General features: G+C 37.0%; 1 pseudogene; it reads right to left on the bottom strand.

The window, feature by feature from the left end:
* Window positions 1-1,017: 1,017 nt before the first annotated feature.
* The window catches only part of LOC116139410, a 173,609-nt pseudogene continuing 155,667 nt past the window's right edge, over window positions 1,018-18,959 (bottom strand).

The raw sequence follows: 18,959 nt of genomic DNA, 5'->3' as shown, positions 1-18,959 counted from the left end.
GGAGCCATTCTATACGGAGCTTTTGAAATTGGTGCGGTACCCGGATCCAATTCTATACAACATTCTACTTCCCTTTCTGGAGGCACACCTGGTAATTCATCTGGAAATAAATCAAAAAATTCCCGAACTACGGGAACATCATACACACTAGGACTTGGAGTCTTTGCCTTATTCACTACATGAGCTATATACCCCATACATCCTTTTCTCAACATCTTCCTCGCTTTGATGGCACTTATCATACCGCTAAGTAAGCGACCCTCTCCAAAATTAAACTTATCCCCATTATCTAAGTTAAATCTAACCCTTTTGTTGCGACAGTTTATCTCTGCTCCATACCTAACTAGGAAATCCATGCCTAGGATAACATCAAAATCGGGCATATAAAAAATAATCAAGTCAACATTTAACTCTCGTCCATCAATAACTATTGTTTCCCCAGAAAGAACCTCACTAGTTACTACATTTTTCCCATCTGGCAACTCTATCTTTAAGACTGGTTCCACTTTATTAGGCTTTAATCCTAACCTTTCAACAACTCCATATGAAATAAAAGAGTGGGTAGCTCCTGAGTCAATTAAAGCATATAATGGGACAGAGTGGAAATATAACTGACCATTAACTGTTGATGGGTTGACTTCTGCTTGGCTTTGAGAGACAGTGAATACTCGGACGAGGATTTCGACAATCTCTTGCCAAATGCCCTGGTTGTTTGCGCTTGAAACACACATTTTTCCCCATTAGACATTCCCCTTTATGCTGCTTGCCACATTTCTGACAATAAGGGAGATTCTTCTTCTTCTGTTGTTGCCTTTTACCCTTCCAATTCTTTTTATTTACCCGAGGCTGAAAGTTCTTCTTATTCTTACTGTCTTTGGCAAGGGAGAGGGCTTCATCACTACTCTTTTGTGGTTCTGAAAGAAGATTATTTGCGACAACCACTGGTTTGGATTGTTGAACAGCTCTATTGACATACACTTCTGCCCGCAGTGCTCGATTCAAGGCTTTACCATATGTCTATGGAGGTTGAGCACCCGTCATAACATCTCGAGCTATCTCAAGGTGTAACCCATTTACAAATCTCTCTATTCTCGCCAGAGGAGTACCAACCATAACAGGAACAAATCGAGCTAATGAGTTGAATAGAGTAGAATACTCCTTAACTGTCTTACTTCCTTGCTGCAGATTCATAAACTCTTGAGTCTTAACAAACAACATATCTTTTGTCCTATACTCTGCATCAAACAACCTTTTAAAATCACCCCAAGTAAGAGTAGCAATATTATGAGTCTGTTCCATTAATTCCCACCAAATTCTAGCATCACCCCGTAGCAAAAAGGTGGCATATCGAATCTTTTCTCGATCTGTCATCGTAAATAATGCCATTGCCCTCTCTACTNAGTTGACAGAGTACATGAACACATTTGAGATTTTGGGATGTGGACTTAATGATTTAGCAATAGACCTAACATTACAGTCTTTGCTAGATTCTTATTCTCAATTTGTCCATGACTTCATTGAGAATGATGAAAAGAATACCCTCTCTAAGCTTCTGGATATGTTGGAGGCTAATGAGTTAGGCATGAAAATGTCTAAGACATTGACGTTAGTTGAAGCTGACTCAACCATAAATGGAAAGGCTTAGAAGTCGTTGGAAGAAACTATTGTGGAAAGGAAAGGCGTTTGTTCTAACAGTGGAAATCCCAGCCACTAAAGGAAACATTGCAAGGCCTTCCTGGCAAGCAAGAAGAATAATGCATCTTCTTCTTCAAGTATGTTTACGATTGAGATAAATTTATCTCCTATTACGTCTTGGGTCATTAACACTAGATGTGGTTATTCTCACATTTGTACCAACGTGCAAGGACTACGACAAAGTGGAGTTCTTGGTTGAAGGGAGGTGGACCTACATGTTGGAAATGGAGCGGTTGTTGCTGCATTGACCATAGAGGTTTATAATTTATCGTTGCCTTCAGGCCTTATCATAAAACTTAAGAACTGTTATTATGTTCCTACTGTTTCAAGAAATATTCTTTTTGTGTCCACTTTGGACGAATATGGATATCGTTTTGAGATTGCTAATGGATAGTTGTCTTTTAGTTTGAATGGTATTCATTATGGAACTGCTAGATTACATAATAGTATTTATGTTCTTGATTTATATAACAAGGAAATTCTTAGTCTTGAAAACAAGAAAGCCAAGCGATGCGATTTAAACCAAACTTATCTTTGGCATTGTAGACTTGGTCATGTGAACCAGACTCGCATTGCAAGACTTCATAAGGACAAAGTCTTGGACCCATTTGACTGTAACACCCCCCTCCAGCTGGGTACCCTCTAAGTATTCCATTAGGATGGAAAATTAGAGAATTCACGCCTGGAAGGTTGTGTGTTTTAAAATGTAAATCCTGGTTACAAATATGTACTATATGAAAATAAATAAATAAATAAAAACTTCTTCTCTCATTTATATTACTTTCTTAATCAACCTATCAAGACATGACTATATACGAAAAATATGGTTTAACGAAAACAACAACATCAATTGTTTTATTAGCGGAAGCATATAAAATATCTCCCATCATTTATAAGCAAAACATATTTACTATTTCATAAAACTTAGATTATAAACATTAAACTATATACATTAAAATTCAAAAGCAACATCCTTTATATAACACCATAAGTTTAGTTAGAACAAAAACATGCATGCCCTAAGCCTCCTTGATCGCCGCTCGTCGTTACCGCTTTAACCATTACCTGCAAAACATGGAAACTAGGGGGATGAGTGCTAATCACTCAGTAAGGGTATCGATCATTTAACACTATGTAACATTCTTAAACTTAGGAAGCATCTTATTTACTTGTACATGAACCAAACATTAATAACATAAAAGTAATATAACATAGCATATTCAATCCATATCATAATGCATAATATAATTCACGCAATGCTTTCCTTTAATATTCATGAATAATGCACATCAATGTCATGCATATATAAATAAATTTTTCTTTGAAAACCTTTTACTGTTTACCGATCGGACTAAGCTGAGGCATGGATTACGGAACTTTTGGCCAATGAGCTAAGCTTAACTTATAACACAGTCCCCATGGTCATGCAGGCTATGGACTGTTCATTTCTTTCGGTCTAGACATGTGCATGAGTGAGCTCAGGTTCCCCATAATATGCCAACATTTTCCATAACATTTACAAATCATTTTCCTTCACAAAAATGCATGTCTATGTACCTTAGAAGTATTTTGCAAAAACTTGGGATCAAGTCCCACTTTTTCATCATTAATATGCTTGACATGCTTTATTCTAAAAAAAACATACACTTTCCATATATGAACATCTCATTTCATCATGGCCATTTATTACATTAACTATATATGCTCATACAATCACTAAATAATCATAAAGATCACTCATTCAAACATACTTCAAAACCCTTTAAGCATCATTTCCATACTTGGAATCAATCATTCTGCACAGGTCAGATTCAAAAAGGCATAACTTGAGTTATACACCTCGGATTGCTACGGTTTTGGTCTCGTTTTAAAGCTTAGAGACAGGGCTACAACTTTTATGTTTTGGTCTCAACCCAGTTCAATCGTTAAAATGCCCAAAAATCACTTATAAAGTTACGGCTGTGACAGGGCAACCATGGTAACATGCCTATTTTAGGGCTTTTCCTTACCTATTTAGCTCCACTTACTCCCTAACCTTTCCTAACCATTCTCCCCTGTGAAAACATGTTAAATGATCACTAATAACCTCCCTTGTAATATGTTAAAAAAATCATGTCACAACTAATTCCATTGATTGTCATCAAAGTTCATTGTTTTTACAATTCACATATAAATCCATCAATTATAGCATCAAACTAAGCTCAATTGCTATTGTGTGACAATAATTAAGGTTCCCTAATACTAACCCTAGAAACCTAATTCTTATTTCCTATTAAAGGGAGGTTTCCCTTACCTTATGTCAAGAAACCACACTCCTTTGCAAATTTCCTCCTCCTTATCTCCAATTGACCCTTATCCTAACATAAATTATAAGGAAACTTCAATAACTTGCAATACACAATATTTATATAAGATAAGGAGTTGAACTTTACCTCCTAATATCCTTAATAAAGGGAGAAATATAAGACACTTGAGAGATTTGCAACTAAAAGACTTGAAACTTTAATGGAGAAGTGAAGAAAATATGGAAGCTTGTAGAAAACTTGAAGAAAAGAAATGAAAAGTGGTAGAAGACATGTTGGCCGACTCTTATCACCTAATATCTTTTTTTTTTTTTTTTTCTTCTTTTTTTTGCTAAAAATTATTCATTTGACATTTGTGTTTTGCATTTAATGTCCTATAACATTATTTCCCTTTTTGCCCTCAAAAATTGTCTATTAATTACTCCTTAATCCTTCATCATCTTGATCTTGTCAAGCCAACAAAATATCATTATTCTTTTACCACCTTACCCCTAAGGCATGTGCATGGTAGTTAACTTAACACATAAAAAGGAAAAGACTATTTTACCCTTGGATGCATCGGTGGGGTTTACATCATCATACCGGCAGCGAGTAGTATCGCGATTAACACCAATTAATTGATTCACTACACACAAACTAAGATTGACCCCTAGAAAGGCATCATGGCCACCCAATAGATTCTGATTCAGCGAAATAGCTACCTATCAACGATATGATTACCGAGTGCTCGATTCACCCACAATCAAGATCCATTATGGGTGGCTGAAAAATTGAGTCAAACGGGGTATCGGGCCTAATGCGACTTTTTGCTCATTTTGTCATCAGACTTTCAATGAGATCGACCCTGATATTTGTTTAAACTTAGTATTGATTATAAGGATAAGAAAAAGCTCAAAAACTAGTGCTCGATTCACCCAAAATCAAGATCCATTATTCGTGGTTGAAAAACTGAGTGAAACAAGGTACGAGCCTATGCGGCTTTCTACTTGTTTTGTTATCAGGTTTTCGATGAGATCAACCTTGCTGTTGGCCTAAACTCATTATTGATAATAAGGAAAAGAAAACACTTAAAAACCAGTGCTTGATTCACCCACAATCGACATCCATTATCAGTGGCTGAAGAACTAAGTAAAACAAGGTATCGGGCCTATGCAGGTTTTTGCTCGTTTTGTCATCAGGTTTTAGTGAGAACAACCCTATTATTTTCTTAAACTCATTATTGATTATTCAAAAAATAAAATGCTCAAAAACTAGTGCTTGATTCACTCGAAACGGAGATCCATTATTAGCAGCTAAAAAACTGAGTAAAACAAGGTGTTGGGCCTATGCGGGTTTCTACTCATTTTGTCATCATGTTTTTGATGAGATCGACCCTGCTGTTTGCGTAAACTCAAAATTGATTATACCAAAAAGAAAACACTCAAAAACTAGTGCTCGATTCACTCGAAATGGAGATCCATTATTAGCGGCTAAAAAATTGAGTGAAATGGGGTATCAGGCCTATGCAGCTTTCTGCTTGTTTTGTCATCAGGCTCTCAACGAGATCGACCCTACTGTTTGCCTAAACTTAGTATTGACTATACAAAAAGGATAATGTTAAAAAACTAGTGCTTGATTCACCCACAATCGAGATCTGTTATCTGTGGCTAAAAAACTGAGTAAAACGGGGTATCGGGCCTATGCGGGTTTCTACTTATTTTGTCATCAGGTTTTCGATGAGATCGACCTTGCTATTTGTGTAAACTCAGTATTGATTACACAAAAAATAAAACGCTCAAAAACTAGTGCTTTATTCACTCGAAATTGAGATCCATTATCGATGGCTAAAAAACTAAGTAAAACTAGGTATCGGGCCTATATAGCTTTCTGCTCGTTTTGCCGTCAGAATTTTGATGAGATCGGCCTTGCTATTTGCCTAAAATTAGTATTGATTATATGGAAAAGAAAACACTAAAAAACTAGTACTCTATTCACTCGAAATTGAGATCCATTATCGATGGCTGAAAAACTGAGTAAAACTGGGTATCGTGCCTATATAGCTTTTTGCTCGTTTTGCCATTAGGATTTCGATAAGATTGACCTTGCTATTTGCCCAAACTTAGTATTGATTATGTGAAATAGAAAACGCTAAAAAACTAGTGCTCGATTCACCCACAATTGAGATCTATTATCGGTGGTTGAAAAATTGAGTTAAATAGGGTACCAGGCCTATGTGGCTTTCTGCTTGTTTTGTCATCAGGCTTTCGAGGAGATCAACCTTGCTATTCACCTAAACTTAGTATTGATTATATGAAAAAGAAAATTGTCACAACCGGGGGTTATCCTCTATCTTGCCAGCTTAGGGCTCAAGAGCTTTCCCCACGCGCCGGACACGTCCAAGGTATTGTCCGCTATGGGTCCTTCTCTCCTACTTCATCCTAATACAAAGATGATCTACACTTTCTCCCATATAGAGCTTCATATGGTGCCATTTGGATAGTAGCCTGATAAGTTTTATTATAGGCAAATTCCATTAATGGCATTATATCACTCCAATTTGCTTTATGATCCATACAACTGGCCCGTAATATATCTTCAATCACCTGATTGGTTCTCTTAGTTTGGCCATCAATTTGGGGATGATAAGCTATACTAAAAGCTAGCCTTATACCTAGCGCCGTTTGTAACCCATGCCAAAAGGCTGAAACAAATCTTGAATCTCTATCTGACACTATTGACTTGGGCACACCATGCAACCTCACAATTTCTTTTACATAAATTAGACCCAACTGATCTGAAGTAGTTGTATCCTTCACTGGTAGGAAGTTCGCTGACTTAGTAAGTCTATCCATAATCACCCATAGTGCATTATATCCTTTTTGTACTCTTGGGAGGCCAACAATAAAATCCATAGATATGTCTGCCTATTTCCATTCAGGAATACTAAGAGGTTGTAGTAATCCTAATGGTTGCTAGTGTTCAGCTTTAACCTGGTGACGAATTAAACATTTAGCCATATAATCACTGATATCTTTCTTCATACTTGACCAGCAGTAGCTTTTCTTTAAATCTTGGTACATCTTTACACTCCTAAGATGGACTGTATAAAGTGTATCATGTGTTTCTCTAAGAATTTTACTCTTCAACTCTATATCTTGAGGAACAACCTATCTCAAAATTTCAGAATACCATTTACTACTCTAAAATCTATGTCTTTGCCCCCATTTACTCGTTTGTAGATTTCCTTGCAAGAATCATCAACTACTTGTTTTTCTTTGATCTCTTCCATTAAAGCAGATTTGATTTCCAATCTAGCACATCCTCCAATTACAACCTCAATTTTTTCCCTGAGAATTTCTCATTACAACTCTTTTTGTACTGTGATCTGGAATAAAGGAACTTTTCGGCTTAAGGCATCTGCTACTACATTAGCTTTCCCTGAATGGTACTTGATTTCACAGTTATAGTCTTTGACTAACTCTAACCATGTTCTCTACCTCATATTTAACTCTTTTTGAGTGAAGAAGTACTTTAAACTCTTGTGGTCTGTGTAAATATTACTCTTGACACTATATAGGTAATGACGCCAGATTTTTAAGGCAAACACCACTGCTGCTAATTCTAAATCATGTGTAGGGTACCTTAGTTCATAATCTTTCAGTTGTCTAGAGGCATAGGCTATTACCTTCTCATTCTACATCAATACTGCCCCAAGGCCACTATGTGAAGCATCGGTATAAAAGTCGTAATCAACACCCTCCTCAAGCGAAGCTAAAATGGGAGTTGTGGTCAATCTTCTCTTTAACTCCTAAAAACTCTGTTCATATAAATCTGTCCACTGAAATGGAGTCTCATTCTTGGTAAGTGCAGTGAGTGGATGAGCAAGTTTAGCAAACCCTTGCACAAATTTTCTGTAATACCCAGCCAAGCCTAGAAAACTCCTAACCTCCTTCACTGTTGTTGGCCTTTTCCATTCAAGTACTGCCTCTACCTTACTAGGATCCATTGATATGCCTTCCTTGGAAACCATGTGACCAAGAAACATTACCCGATCCAACCAAAACTCACATTTGGAGAACTTGGCGTACAATTACTTCTCCCTTAATCATTGCAATACAAACCTCAAATGTTGTTCATGTAGACCAAGATATCATCTATAAACACCACAAGAAACTTATCTAGGTAATCATGGAAAACCCTATTCATTAAGTCCATAAATACTGCTGGTGCATTGGTCAAGCCAAAAGGCATCACAACAAACTCATAGTGTCCATACCTAGTTCGGAAGACAGTTTTTTGAATGTCATTCTTTGCAATTTTGACTTGATGGTAGCCTGACCTCAAATCAATTTTAGAGAACTCTGAAGCACCTCTTAGTTGATCAAATAAGTCATCGATATGAGGCAATGGATATTTATTCTTCACTGTCACCTTATTCAACTGCCGATAATCTATACACATCCGAAGGGATCCATCCTTCTTCTTGACAAACAGAATTGGAGCACCCCATGGTGAATGACTTGGTCTAATAAAACCTTTATCTAATAACTCCTGAAGTTGCTTCTTTATCTCTTGGAGTTCTGCTAGAGCCTATAACGCCCCACTTGAGGTATGTAGTTCAGATTTGCTGTATTGCTTAAATGTTCATTTAGTTATTCCCAATTGAGTTTGTATGTTGTTATTTTTGGTTGGTTGGCCTTTAATTGAAATGGTATGTTGGGTTGGTTAAGTGTTTGCCTTGAAATTGGTTGAGACTTGAGGAATCTTGGAATTACAGTCTTCGTCGCGGCGACGTTGGCTTTGTAATTGCGGTGTCGGCTTTGTAAGTTTTCGCCGGGGCGACGGAAATTGCTTCACCGCGGCGACGGGATGACATAAAAGTTTCTTGAGGTTTCTAGAGAATTCTCCATAGGGGTAAAATGACTATTCTACCCCTAATTAGCAGGAAAAGTGGGGAGTAAAATGTAAGAAAATTTAGTAGAGAATATGTTGGAGTTGGGGGTGTGTTTATAATGAATCAAAGGACAAAGATGGAATTTTCAAGAAAGAGTAAGGGTAAAATGGGAAAGAGTGGTTATAATATTAGCTAAATAAGGAATTAGTGTAGTAAACCCTTCATTTCACCCATTTCCACCGCCATTCTCATTCTCTATTTTCTTCCCATCCTCCATTCAATCTTCCAAGATTTCTAAGGAGTTTTAGGGAGCTTTTGGGTAGTTTTTAGTAGAGCTTTCATCTAAAGCATCCTAAGGTAAGGATTCTTGCTTTAGATGTAACTTTGCTTATAGTTGTATTGAATCTTATATTGTTGTTGTTGTTGTTTTAAGTTGTAGAGAAAAGCTAGCCCACAAAAGGAAAGGAGAAGTGTTAGAGAAGCCACTTATTCACAAGGTAAGTAAATCCAACCCAAGTTGAGGTGTAAGAGCTTCTTTGATAGAGATCTATGTATGAATGTGTATGTATCATGTTTATTGAGATGAGATGAGATGAGATTATAGTTATTGATGAGTATTGAATATATTGGAATATGAGAAGTGTTGAGATTTTTATGATGTTGAGTTGAGTTTTGATTGAAGTTGAAGGAAGTTTTGAGCAAAACCTATGGGAGTGTTTTTCTTTGACAGGAGTACTTTAGAATGTATGAGGGAGTTTTTCTCCCATTTTTGGATGATTAAAGAGAAGAGAAATGTTATTGTTAAAATAGAGTTTTATATGCACATGAGTTGTATGATGAAATGCTCAAGAGAAGCATGAGTAAGAGTAGAAAGCCTTAATTTTTGCTACATGGTATAATTGCATTACATGAGTGCATTAATGAGCATGATTCATCCATATGCATTAATTGCATTAGAGAAAGAGAATAGAGAAAGTGCATTAATTGCATTAGAGAAAGAGTAGAGAACTTTGAGTGTGAGCTTCATTAAGAGAAAAGAGAGAAAAAGAGAATAGAGTAGGTTGTGCGATGGGGAACCCGTGAGTAATGGGTAGAGTATTCTCGTATATACGCCGCATTGAGAGAGTGGTATAAGTATGAGAGAGAGAAGTGGTGTAGCCCATGAGAGTACATGCGGATGAGGGCTATACTCGAGAGTACCTGAGAGAGAGATTATATACTCACATGGCCAAGGGTTCCGAATCCATGCATAACCGAGTCTGATCGGCTAGAACAAGTAGAAGTCACGGAGAGCGGGAGCGAGTCCCGGTCGTGCCTTCGGTAAGATGAGGCCGTGACTTACAAAAGAGAAGAAAAGAGTTATAAGAAAGAGAAAACAGAGAGAAGTATAAGAGAAAGAGTAAATGAGAATTGTAAGGAAAGAATTAGAGAGAGTTACGGGGATAGATGAGTAGAGGATTTACTTACTGAGCATTGTTTTAGTGCTCACCCTGTTGTTTCCTATGTTTTGCAGGATCTAGGTGAGGACACGGTCGGATGGAGGTCAGCACGCAAGGAGAAATGGCTACACTGTCCACATAGTTTTTGATAACTTTTGTATATGATACGAATTTTGTGTAAAGAATGTAAATGTTTAATAAAGGAAAAATTTGGGCCCAACTCTTTATACTATTTTATATGTATTTTCATTATGTATAATTTATGATACTTGAGTAGAAAGCAGCTATTACCTTTTTGGTATCAGAGCCAAGATTTTGGGATTCGACAGTGTACCATTCTCGTCGCTACAATGTCCGAGAGCCGACTGTGTATGTTAATTCTTTCCTTATGTTAAGTGTTTGTTGAATTGATTGAGTGTGGTTGTTTTGTAGATGAGGCATAGTAACAGGAAGAAGGGTAAGAGTGTGATGAACGAGGAAGAATCCTCTAACCCATCAGAACCAACTCTCCCTACCCTTGATGAGACGATGATTCGAACCATTGTACAGCAAGTATTAGCGGAGAGTCAGGGGAGAGTTGTTCAGGAGAGAACCGAGACCCCCAGTAGAGTACCGCCCACAAGAGAAGAGCGAGAAGGGTCGGTACCTTAGACAGTATAGACTTAGGTTGATCCGATTCAGGGGCTTGCAAACCAGCACCAGCGGCCAACGTTTAGGGGTACTAGGGACCCGCTAGAGGCAGAGGAGTGGTTTAAGTCCGTAGAGCGGACGGCGGCACTATTTTCCAGGAATGGTAGAGAGAAGATCAGATATGCTAGTTTCTTATTTAAGGGAGATGCCCGAATTTGGTGGGAATTAATGGAGGAGACTCATAATATGGCCTCGATGACTTGGGAGGAATTCAGAAGATTGTTTAAGGCCGAGTACCGAACAGAAGATCGAATACATGAAAAGGTCCAAGAGTTTATTCATCTGAAGTAGGGGACTAGTATTGTGAAAGAATATTCAGTAAGATTCAACTCCCTTGCTCGCTTTGCACCTGGGATATTGTATACACCAGAGTTAAGGAGAGATAAGTTTGTGCAAGGGTTGAGATCAGCTATTGCTCGAGATGTAATGACAGGAGCTGAGCCCCCTCATACCTACAGTGAAGCTCTATCACGGGCTTTAAAGGCAGAGATTTATGTAAACAAATACCTTGCAGAAGGGTTGGCTTTACCGGTATCTAGCGAGCCATCCATCACACCACAGAGGGAGAGAGTAGATGCCACAAGGAACAAAGAAGTAAAGGCCAAGAAGAAGTTCTAACCAAGGAGGAATAGAAGAGATTGGTAGAACAAATGGCCTAAGACAGAAGGGTTTCCCCCTTGTGTTAAATGCGGGAGGAACCATTCAGGGGAGTGTTTGTGGGACAGAAATGTATGTTACAGGTGCCGACAGCCAGGGCATCTAATGAGGGATTGTAAAGCTCCTCTTCCACCGGCAGCTCAGACTTCTAGAGGTACAAATGCCAGAGTATTTATAGTGGCACAAGGTGAGGCCGAGGCCAGTCCATCAGCCGTAACTGGTCAATTGTTATTCCATGCTGTTTCCTTATATGCTTTAATAGATTCTGGAGCTACTAATTCTTTTATATCTCATGGAATCATAGAGAGATTAAATTTGAAACCTATTAAAATGAGTCAACCCATTAAGATAGAGTTACCTGATGGGGTGAGTGTGCTGACTCAGGAGATGTTATTAGGAGAGTCTGTAGTGATCCAGGGTCGGGGGTTAGCAGTTGACTTGATAGTTTTTGATATGCCTGACTTTGATGTAATATTGGGCATGGATTTCCTAGGGAGATATGGAGTAGAAATTGATTATCGGAAGAAGAAGGCAAGATTTAATCTCGATATTGGAGATAAATTTAGCTTTGGAGAGGGCCATCAGTTGAGCATGTTGATTAGTAGTGTGAAGGCTAGAAAGATGTTGAGAAAGGGGTGTTCGAGATACATTGCTCATGTAGTACAGAGTGGTGATGTTCCACAATCAGAAATTCAAAGGGTGCCGATAGTTCAAGAATTTTTAGATGTGTTTCCGGAAGACTTACCAGGTTTGCCACCGGAAAGAGAGGTTGAGTTTAGTATTGAACCAGCACCAGGAACAACATTCATATCTAAAGCCCCTTACCAAATGGCCTCAGTAGAGCTTCAGGAATTAAAGAAGCAACTCCAAGAGCTTTTAGATAAAGGTTTTATCCGACCGAGTCATTCTCCCTGGGGAGCCCCAATTCTATTTGTAAAGAAGAATGACGGGTCACTAAGGATGTGTATTGATTATAGAGAGCTGAATAAGGTGACAGTGAAGAATAAGTACCCGATACCTCGAATAGATGATTTGTTTGACCAGTTGAAGGGGGCATCAGTATTCTCCAAGATTGATTTGAGGTCAGGATACCATCAGGTAAGAGTGGTCGAGCAGGATATAGCTAAGACTGCTTTCTGTACAAGGTATGGGCATTATGAGTTTGTAGTGATGCCGTTTGGCTTGATAAATGCCCCAGCAGTTTTTATGGATTTGATGAACCGGGTATTCCATGACTATCTAGATCAGTTTATAGTGGTATTCATTGATGATATTTTGGTTTATTCCAAATCGAGAGAAGAGCATGAGGACCATTTGAGAATAGTGCTGCAACGATTGAGGGAAAAACAGTTGGATGCTAAATTCTCTAAGTGTGAGTTTTGGCTTGACCAAGTAATATTTCTGGGCCATACGGTGTCCAAGGAAGGGATTTCAGTAGATCTGAGTATGGTAAAGGCAATCCTTGAATGGCAGAGGCCGAAGACAGTAAAAGATGTTAGAAGTTTCTCAGGCCTGGCAGGTGACTATAGACGATTTGTTGAAGGGTTCGCCCAATTGGCTAAACCATTGACAGCTCTTACCAAACAGAAGACTCATTTTGTATGGTCAGAAGCTTGTGAGGAATGTTTCCAAGAGTTGAAGAAGAGGTTAACGTCAGCTTCAGTGTTAGTGTTACCACAGGAGGGTATAGATTATGATATTTATACGGATGCCTCATTGCAAGGACTTGGTGTGGTGTTAATACAGTTAGGTAGGGTAATAGCTTATGCCTTTCGGCAATTGAAAGAGTATGAGACGAGATACCCTACGCATGACTTAGAATTAGCGGTCGTGGTCTTTGCCTTAAAGATTTGGAGGCATTACCTTTATGGTGCAAAGAGTAACATCTACACTAATCATAAGAGTTTAAAGTATTTCTTCACTCAAAAGGAATTGAATATGAGACAGAGAAGGTGGTTAGAGCTAGTTAAGGACTATGATTGTGAGATCAAGTATCAACTGGGAAAAGCCAATGTAGTAGCCGATGCTTTGAGTAGAAAAGCCTATTTGTCCCAGCTCACTAAGCAGAAAGAGCTAGTGGAAGAGTTGTGTAGAGAACAGATTGAAGTGATTCTGGGAAGGATTGCCAGGTTAGAGAGAGTTACGGGGATAGATGAGTAGAGGATTTACTTACTGAGCATTGTTTTAGTGCTTACCCCGTTGTTTCCTATGTTTTGCAGGATCCAGGTGAGGACACGGTCGGATAGACGTCAGCATGCGAGGAGAAATGGCTACACTGTCCACATAGTTTTTGATAACTTTTGTACATGATACGAATTTTGTGTAAAGAATGTATATGTTTAATAAAGGAAAAAATTGGGCCCAACTCTTTATACTATTTTATATGCATTTTCATTATGTATAATTTATGAGTACTTGAGTAGAAAGCAGCTATTATAGAGCCATTCTATATGGAGCTTTTGAAATTGGTGTGGTACCGGATCCAACTCTATACATCATTCTACTTCTCTTTCTGGAGGCAAACCTAGTAATTCATCTGGAAATACATCCGTAAATTCCTGAATTACGGGCACATCATACACACTAGGGCTTGGAGTCTTCGCCGGATTCACTACATGAGCTATATACCCTATACATCCTTTTCTCAACATCTTCCTCGCTTTGATGGCACTTATCATACAGCTAAGTACGCGACCCTCTCCAAAATTAAACTTATCACCATTATCTAAATTAAATCTAACACTTTTCTTGCGACAGTTTATCTCTGCTCCATATCTACCTAGGAAATCCATGCCCAGGATAACATCAAAATCGGGCATATAAAAAATAATCAAGTCAACTTCTAACTCTCGTCCATCAATAACTATTGGTTCCCCAGAAAGAACCTCACTAGTTACTACATTTTTCCTATCTAGCAACTCTATCTTTAAGACTGGTTCCACTTTATTAGGCTTTTGTCACGATCGGGGGCTATTCTCTATCTTGCCATCTTCGGGCTCAAGGGCTTTCCCCACGCGCCAAACACGTCCAAGGTATTGTCTGCTATGGGTCCTTCTGGCCACGCCTCCTTCGAACCCTCACGGCTTTGCTTCGTTTTGTGGTCTTTTTTTCCACCTTGCGAATGCCTCCCCCATGACTTGAACCTTGGACTTATACCTTAGCCAAGTAACATGAGTACCATTGGGCTATAAGGAGGGAAGAAATGTAAACCCCACCAAATACATCCAAGGGTAAAATAGTCTTTTCATTTTTATGTGCTAAGTTAACTACCATGCACATGCCTTAGGGGTAAAGTGGTAAAAGAATGATGATATTTTGTTGGCTTGACAAGATAAATATGATGAAGGATTAAGGAGTAATTAAAAGACAATTTTTAAGGGCAAAAAGGGAAATAATGTTATAAGTCATTAAATGCAAAAGACAAATAGTAATTCTTTTGTCCAAAAAAAAAAAAATTCTTGATTTTAGTTGGTATGAGTCGGCCAACACATCTTCTACCACTTTCCTTTATCTTCTTCAAGCTTTCTACAATATTCCATAATCTTCTTCAATACTTCTCTATTAATTCTATTTCCTCCATTAAAATTTCAAGTCTCTTAGTTGCAATCTTTTAAGTGTCTTATATTTCTTCCTTTACTAAGGATATTAGGAGGTAAATTTCAACTCCTTATCTTATATAAATATTATGTATTTCAAGTTATTAAAGCTTTCTTATAATTTATGTTAGGATAAAGAGTCAATTGGATAACGAGGAGGAAATTTGCAAAGGAGTGTGGTTTCTTCACACAAGGTAAGGGAAACCTCCCTTTAATATGAAATAAGAATTAGGTTTCTAGGTTTAGTATTAGGGAGCCTTAATTCTTGTCACACAAAAGAAATTCAGCTTGGTTTGATGCTATAATTTGCAATTGATGGATTTATATGTGAATTGTAAAAAATTGAAGTTTGATGACAATCAATGGAATTAGTTGTGTCATGAGTTTTTAACATATTACAAGGGAGGTTATTATTGATCATTTAACATGTTGTCACAGGGGAGAATGGTTAGGAAAGGTTAGGGAGTAAGTGGAGGTAAATAGGTATGGAAAAGCCTTAAAATAGGCATGTTACCATGGTTGCCGTGTCAAATCCGTGGCCTTTTGAGTGATTTTTGGGCATCTTACCTATCGAACTAGGTTGAGACCTAAACATAAAATTTGTAGCCCTTTATCTAATATTTAAAACAAGACCAAGATCATATCAATCCGATGTGTATAACTTGAGATATGCCTTCTTGAATATGACCTGTGCAGAATGACTACCTCAAAAGTGCTTCCAATTTCTTAATTTATTTTTTAGCCTAATAATCTATGATTGATTCCAAGTATGGAAATGATGCTTAAAGGGTTTTGAAGCATGTTTGAATGAGTGATCTTTGTGATTATTTAATGATTTTATGAACATATATATTTGATGTAATGATTTAACCATGGAGGTTATGTGTAATATGTTATGTATTACCTAAGTATGAGCTTGTGTATGTATAAACAAGCCTAAGTATGATATGTTTCTATGAATTTGTTATGCATCCACGAAATGGTCATGATGAAATGATATGTTCATATATGAAAAGTGCATGTTCTTTAAGAATGAAGCATGTCAAGCATATTAATGATAAATAAAGGGGATCCTAAGTTTGAGCAAAATGTTTCCAAGGTACATAGACATGCATTGTTGTGAAGAAAATGATTTGTAAATTTTATGGAATCTGTTGGCATGTTATGGGGAACCTAAGCTCACTTATGCACATGTCTAGACCAAAAGAAATTAACAGTCCATAGTATGCATGACCATGGGGACTGTGTTATAAGTTAAGGTTAGCTCATTGGCCAAAGGTTTCGTAATCCATGCCTCAACTTAGTCCAATCGACAGACAGTAAAAATTTTTTCAAAGAAAAATGTATTTATACATGCATGACATTGATGTGCATTATTCATGAACATTAAAGGAAAGCATTACATGAATTATATTATGCATTATGATATGGATTGAATATGCTATGTTATATTACTTTTATGTTATTAATGTTTGGTTCATGTACAAGTAAATAAGATGCTTTCTAAGTTTAAGAATGTTACATAGGGTTAAATGATTGATACCCTTACTGAGTGATTAGCACTCATTTCCCTAGTTTCCATGTTTTGCAGGTAATGGTTAAAGCGGTAACAGCGAGCGGCAGTCAAGGAGGCTTGGAGGCATGCATGTTAACTTTTGTTATAATTAAACTTATGATGTTATATAAAGCATGTTGCTTTTGAATTTAATGTATATAGTTTAATGTCTATAATCTAAATTTTATGAAATAATAAATATGTTTTGCTTATAAATGATGGGAGATATTTTATATTTGCTTCTTGTAAACCCCGCGTTATTATTCCGATGCCCTAAGGTATGAAATTTACCTTTCAAGTAATTTTCTTTTTTTTAATGGAAGGGTAAAATGGTCAATTTACATGTATTTTGAGATGTGGCCATTATAAAGTGTAAGGGGTGATGTCATTGAAGAGAAATGAGGGTAGAATGGTCATAAAGTTGATTGAGATGGTTAAATGGCATAAACGGTAACCAAGGGTATAATGGTCTTTTCATACAAATCCATATGAAATAAGTATCCATAAAAGTGCACCAAGGGTAAGTTAGTCATTTACCTAATGGGATTTTTTAATTGTTAAGTGTTTTAAAGAAGTCAAATGGCATTAAATGAGTGCTAATCTTTATGTTGTGGTGGAATGACCAAAACGCCCTTATATGAAAAATTTATGCCAAATGACCCTTATATCTAACTTTTATTGACCAATCATATTAGAGTACCAATGGAATAAATATTTATAGGTTTAAAGAGAGAGTAGTCAACCTTGTACACCCCAAACATATCATCTTCTTCTTCATCTCTCAAATCCACCATAAAAGCCACTAATCCAAGCATTTTATTCTCAAATTTTCATAGGATTTCAAGTTGATTGTCAAAGGAGATCACCATCCACACTTAAAGAACTTCAATTTCAGGGTTTAAGGTGAGTTTCAAAACCCTAGTTGTTCTGATCTTCTTTTAGTTAAAAGGGAAATTCATAAGTGGTTATGTGTATAAGGTAGAAAGGGTGAACCTTTGGAGCTAAGGAAGAGTGTCTTTGTGCTTTGAATACTAAGGTAAGGAAAAAAAATCTCCCTTATGACTACAATTGATAACACCTAGGGTTTATGGAACTTACATTTATTTATGTTAATATGAGTGTGATGCTATGTTTTGGTTATGGATTGTTTAAATGGATGTGTTGATTGGTGTATGTGTGCATATGGAGGATGATTATGCCAATTAAGAGATTTGTAGTTGGACGATGTTTTGGCACTTTTTGGTTCTGTAAAAAGGGAGGTTTTTATGGCCTTTTATACTTAGAATGACATGGCAAATGATATGAATGTGCAAATGAAGGTGACATGGTTAAAATGAATAGAATTCGGATTTGGCTTTTTGAGACTTATACTGTACATGCTTCACTGAATCAGTCATAACTGAAGTTATAGAAGTCCGATTGAGTTGATTCTTGAAGTGTTAAAAAGTTGAGAAACAGACCTAAAACTTTTATGTTTTAGCCAAAAATAAATTCGAATTAGAAGATAATGGAAAAATTGCTTGAAAGTAACGAACTGTATGGCATCCACCTTCTTAATGGAAATTCCCATTTGTTTCTAATTCTAATAAACCCCTGAATAATCTTACTACTGAAATTCCTTGTATTGTATGAGAAATTGAATGAATTAAGTTAAGAAGTTTAGTAGGAGAATATAGTATGATTGAGCATGGGATATGTTAGTCCATATGTTTGCATTCATAATGGTAATGCATATAGCTTATTTAGTTGTCTTATGAAAAATTTATGAAATGTTAAAGAATGAATTCCATGAGTCTCTTGAGGTATAAACCAAGATCCGAGGAATGGAATTCTTATGGAAACCATGAGTCCTTTGAGGTGACGACCAAGAACAAGGTAATGGTTCAAATGAATCTGATCGGATAAAAAAAAGACTAATGAAACCATAAAGTATAAGCATGCCATGTACATGAATATTTCATAAGTCATATATGTTCTATGTTATATTATGTATGGTTATGTTGTGACTTATGTTTATGAGAAAAGTCCAAAGTGTATGATATGTTTTATGAACTTGTTATGTCAAAGAATGAAGGTCATGTTTTGTAGGAAGGTAAGGTCCTAAGTAATATACTTGTATAATGAACCTTAATAGTTTATAAATGGCCATAT

This window comes from Pistacia vera, unplaced genomic scaffold (genome assembly GCF_008641045.1).
Source record: "Pistacia vera cultivar Batoury unplaced genomic scaffold, PisVer_v2 Contig350, whole genome shotgun sequence".
Classification (NCBI taxonomy): Eukaryota; Viridiplantae; Streptophyta; class Magnoliopsida; order Sapindales; family Anacardiaceae; genus Pistacia; species Pistacia vera.
The sequence above is the reverse complement of the archived record's forward strand: the minus strand, read 5'-3'. Positions and strand labels throughout refer to the sequence as shown.